Below are 6,000 nucleotides of genomic sequence, written 5' to 3'. Positions count from 1 at the left end.
CTCATTAGTCATTTTAGTTTGTATTACTACATTCATTATTATTGTTGTAATCTCACATGTACTATGGCTACCATAATTAAAATTAAATAGATACATAGATAATGTGTTTTATTCGTGGGGCGAATTGACAGACTGGTAAGGAAAGCTGGCTCTGTAGTGGGAGCTGAACTGGAGTGCATCACTTCACTATCTGACAAAAGGACCCTGAACAAATTGATCAACATCTTGGACAATAAGTGTCACCCACTCCACAGCACTATTGTTAAGCAGAAGAGCCTGATCAGCTGGAGACTTCGCTCACTGCCTTGCGCAACGGACAGACTGAGAAAGTCATTTGTCCCCAGGGCCATTGAACTGTTCAATGCCTCACTTAAGGGAAGAGGAGAGATAGACTTCTCTGCATAGTCTGTCTGCCTCTTCACCCCCTCCATGTTTGGTACTGTCTGTCCACTAGCCACTTGTACCACTGTCTTTATGCGTTTGCGTGCTATATTAGCACATTAGCACATATGCATAACCCCCCCTCCATGCCACAGCCGAACTGTGGCCACACTTATACATTTTCTTAAATAGTTAAATATATAGACTTTACTTTACTTTACTTCTGCATTGTTGCACTGTTGGACTTACTCATTTGCACTATCACCATGACCACTATCACCATTGCACTACCACCATGACACTCATTCGCACAGAGCACCTTAGAGCACCTTACCATACCTTACTATGCACAGAGAATCACAGGCTCAGTCCCTGCCTCAGTCACTGCAAGCGCCTCTGATTGATTAATCACCACTATGTGGATACTGTTTTTAGAATTGATTTAGATTAAGTGTTAGTATAATTTGTATTTTTGTAATTTGTATTTTAGTATATTTTTATATATTGTATTAAGTGTTAGTTAGTATAATTTGTATTTTAGTATATTTAGCATACTCTTTATCTTATGTCCTTATTGCTTAGATGTGTGTTTTTATATTATATACTTTAATTACTGCATATCAGCTAAGAGGGAAATGAGTCCAAGAAAAACACGGCTTCAAACATTAAAACTTCTGACTCAGCGGAGTACCGCCGAGTTCTCCATCAGGTGTAGTGTGCAACATTAAAAGCATCCGTGTGAAACATAACCAACATGACGTCACTTCCAATTAACTAATTAACATACAACAATACATATTCGCAGCCTTTATATTATATTCAAGACATATTAAAACAAACAAACACACACAAAAAAAATGAAATTTAAACAGCTAAACTCCCACCAAATCATACAATGATTTAATTAAAAGGTACACTCATACGTACAGTATGACCATATGGTGATCTTAAATTATATATGTGCAAATACAGCATTATTAAGCCTCCGTCTTTAGTCTTAACTTCACTGTTCCTTTTTATACTTTCCATTTCAGTGCTGAATGCTTCTGTTTGAATCAACTTAATGATGAACACCTCTGCTTCTCGTCTTTCTTCAATGCTTGTGGCATGACTTGAGTTGAACATACAGCCACTGAATCCTTTAACGACATGCAACAGCCTTAACTCATTGAGTGCCAAAAATTTAATATTACGTTTTTCCTTCCCATGCGTTGAGTGCCAAAAACGTAATATTATGTTTTTAGCTTTTTTTTAAATTACGAAACTAGACACTCTAACACACCTTATATGTGATTTTGGGAACTCTGTGATGAATGGAAATGAAATATATGACGATCGAAAACTCATGAAAACGCACAATCTGGACATTTTATCATAACTCGGTTCGCCTTTGGGTCGAATCAGTGACGCATGCACATCATCTCAAAACCAGGCCATTTTCGTGGGTCTATCACTAGGTGGCAGTCTCGCCAGGTCTCGCTGATCACTTCCCGGAAAGTTTACAGGCAACACTTCATATTTCATGAAAGACGTTATATCCATTTCTAGAAAAAAACAGCGATTTTGATGAAAACTAGCCACTGTTTAGCTTGGGATTTCTCAGGAACAGAGGCGTGTAGAAATACACGGTTTGCACCCACTGAGAGCTTAAAGTCTCACCTTTTAAACAATCATTGTATTGCATTGCATAGCTATAACACAGAATATGCTGTGGCTGTACAAAAATCATCAACAATGGTCTAGATTGCTGGCACTCTAGGACAAAGCTTCCGAAAACAGCCTGGCATTCAATCGCTCTTTTCCAATCAGAGAACATCAGACGATCTAACAATGTCCTTTCTTCCCTTGGTGCTAAACACCTGGACAACTTTGAGTTCTGGATCACCCCCAATGACTTCTCCCACCTTGTCATGTTCTACAGATAGCTGGCTTTTCCATAAGAAGTCTGGATCGGTGAACCAATTGGAGGAAATTTGTTGATCTGCCATTAGGCCTCTTGACGCATGATCCGCAAGATTATCCTCTGAATGCACAAAGAGCCATTGCTCTTTGCATTGGATCATTGCATTGGATCAGTGAGGGACTTTATTCTTTGAACTTGGTTTGCCACAAACACATGAAAACATCTAGCATCATTATTTATATACCCAAGGAATACTCTGGAGTCTGTCCAGAAATATTCTTTGAGGTCATCTAGTTCAAGTTTATTCCTGAGCATAATACTTGTTCTAGCTGCTACTACAGCTACAGATAACTCAAGGTAGGGTATCGTTGTGATCTTGGTAGGGGCAACACGTGCTTACCCCATAACAAATGAGCAATGGACATCTCCTCTGGTGTTGATAGCTCGAAGGTAAGAGCACTCCCCATAACATGCGACACTTGCATCTGAGAAGTGGTGGAGCTCATAATTCCTCACATCTGTGAAGCTTGGGGGCAAGTAGCACCTTCTCAGCCTTACATTAGACACATTTGGGAGATCTTGCAGCCATTGTTCCCATTGATATCTAAGCTTGTCTGGGAGTGGCTCATCCCAACCAGCTTTCTCTTGACAGAGCTGTTGCAGAATTTGCTTACCACAAAGGGTAAAGGGCGCCACAAACCCCAAAGGGTCATAATTGGAAGCAACTGTTGTCAGCAATCCCCTTCTGGTCATTGGACGTTCTTTAACAGTAAATCTGACTGAAAGTCATCAGAGAACACACACCATTGGACGCCAATAACTCTTTCCATAATTGGCTGTCCAAGGTCCAAATCTCTAACACTTTGAGTACACTCCTCTTCTGAAATTGTTCTCAAGACCTCATTGCTATTAGAGATGAACTTATGCAAACAAAGTTTACCAATACGGCTTTAGCTTTATGGATTCTGTATTCATATCCAAAGCATCTGCCACATGCTCTAGAATGAAAGAGGAATCGCTCTGTGAATCCAACAGAGTGTAAAGAAGAATTTCCCTCCCCGAGTCACTCGACACAATGACGGGAACTATCGCAGAAGTTTGAATGCTGTTACCGTCTCTTAAAATCCTGTTGGAAATCGTTTCTACAGTGATGTCTTGAGATGCTGAACCTTCTTGATGGTAAATTTGATTGTGCTTGGATTCCTGTTCTGAGCGGTCCTCATGTAAGCAAGTAGGATGACGTCTGGAACAGGACTCACAAGTCAACCTCCTATTGCAACTTCTGGACTGATGGCCTGGGTTCAAGCAGCCAAAACACAAATGCTCACGCTGAATGAATTTTACTCTCTCAGCAACTGGTTGTTCAAGAAATCTATAACACTTCTGGAGTCTATGTGCTGCTTTCTTACAAAAAAGTCACCCGTTGCCAGTAATGTTGGTGTTAAAGCTCTTGGCATCAACAACTTGAATTTTAGAGGCAGCTGAACTTTGATTCTTAGTTTTGTACTTCTCTGGCTCACCTGCCCCAATAGCTTGGTGCGAGGTTATTGGATTGCAGGCAATGCTAGCCTCCATGGATAAGAATGTTACAAAATAGCTGAAGTCTGGAAAACTCCCATGCTCTAGTTGGTAAAGTGTAGCTCTTCTGTTCCATCTCTGGCTTAAACATTCAGGCAGCTTGACAACAAGTTTTTGATTCTCTAAGGGATCGTTGAGAACAAGCAAATTCTTATTACGGGAGAGTAGGGGTGTAACGGTTCATGTATTCGTATTGAACCGAAACGGTACGGGCGTCACGGTTCGGTGCATGAATTTACACGGAGAATACACGGTATAAAAATACATAAAACTCGTGTGCGGATTAATTAATGTCATGCGCAATTACTGTTAAGTAGCGAGAGTTACGGGAGTTCTTTAGCGACACCTAACGCTAATCTGTAGCCTCGCCTTAGTTCTGAAGCTCTGATTGGCGCCTATGTTTTTTTTGTCAGGTCGTCGGTCGAGTCCGTCAGTCATTAAGCACTAAGGTTAGACCCACAAGAGTTAGAGGATCCGCTGGTCTCTTTAAGATCGCAAGTTTGAGAACTTCAGTTACAGTAACGTTAGTACAGGCGAAAGAGTGGTGGATAAGATGAAACTGTGTGTCGACGTTGTTCAGCAGTTGTTGGGTATGTGAGTGGAAAAAATGCTACACATATTCGAAGCCATCACCCAGATGATGTAGGTTACCAATCACTGAAACGAGGGGAAAACACTTTCCCTGCGCTTCAGCAGCCTTTGGATACACATACAAATAGGGCCAAAACCTATGGCTTAAATTAAATGATTTCGTAATGACAGAAAGCTATGTAAATCGCGTGGTAATTACCTTTATGTTGGGGTAACTTGTAACTTCTCACATGAGGAGCTGGTAGTGTTAAGTGCATAGACAGCAAAATAAAGTGACAACGCTATAACCAGGCTAATAAACAAACCATGCTACGGTGAGTTAACGTCAAAGGGCAAAGTCACGTGACTTCTAGTTGTAGTCTGTTTATGAAATGAAAGGAGCAATTTCGTTTTTTTTAAAAAAGGCAAAATAGTGTGATATTTTCACAGTTAGTAGGCTAGATTATTACTTTACACACAATAAATTGTAGACAAATTGTAGGCAAATTGTAGACCCTTCCATATACAACTAAACACAGATGTTGAAGGTCTTGCTTAAGTGGATTTTTAAAAATCATTTTTCTATGTAATTTGCACTTTCAGAAATAAGAGATGCTGTAGGCCTATTTTCAGTTTTATAGCTGATTGTCTTATTTTGTTTACAAGTTACAGATGGAGTCTGGGTACTTATTGTACTGTTTAGCCTACATCTTACACACTTCAGGCTGTTGCAGATAGCTCAGGGAAGAGACTGTATGACACTAGGTGGTACAGCCTGAGACATGTACAAAAAAAAAATGCTTTCTGCATTTTTGTTTTGCTTTTCCCTCCATTGTACCGAACTCGTACCGAACCGTGATGTCCGAACCGAGGTATGAACCGAACCGTGACTTCTGTGTACCGTTACACCCCTACTACTGAGGTAGCCATGGAGCACATGATCTCCATATTCAAGTAGGCTATACAAGCAATTATGAAAGAAGTATGATTTCAAATTATTCAATAGACTACATTTAAACTATAAAATGCTCAATTGATAGCATTACCAAAACATTACTGAAGCCTACAGTATAAAGAACTAAATGACCTAGATCAGGGGTCTGAAACTCAAATGAGCTGGGGGCCACTGCTGCCAACGTCATCTGATTGGAGGGCCATGTCAGTGTTAAAGAATAATACAAAAAAGACTATTTCCTAAAATGCAATGTGTTGTTTTTAATTTCAAATACTGTATTTCCGGCCCCAGCAGTGGCGCGACTGGCTGGGGCACCTGCACCGTACGCCGGCGACCCGGGTTCGATTCCCGCCCCGTGGTCCTTTCCGGATCCCACCCCGACTCTCTCTCCCACTCACTTCCTGTCAGTCTCCACTGTCCTATCTAATTAAAGGCATAAAAAGCCCAAAAAATATACTTTAAAAAAAAAATAAAAAAAATACTGTATTTTCAAACACAAAACTGCAAACAGAAAGTGCAAGTCTATTTATCTATTTTTAGACACCTGGGGCCTATTGCACAAAACTAGGATAAGGGATTAAGCCGGGATATCTTGGTTATCCTGGCTCAATTT

The sequence above is a fragment of the Alosa pseudoharengus genome, unplaced genomic scaffold, assembly GCF_046254945.1.
Source record: "Alosa pseudoharengus isolate Yale_2024_CS ecotype anadromous, Long Island Sound unplaced genomic scaffold, YU_APseudo_1.1 YU_APseudo_1.1_scf_17, whole genome shotgun sequence".
Lineage (NCBI taxonomy): Eukaryota > Metazoa > Chordata > Actinopteri > Clupeiformes > Clupeidae > Alosa > Alosa pseudoharengus.
The sequence above is the reverse complement of the archived record's forward strand: the minus strand, read 5'-3'. Positions refer to the sequence as shown.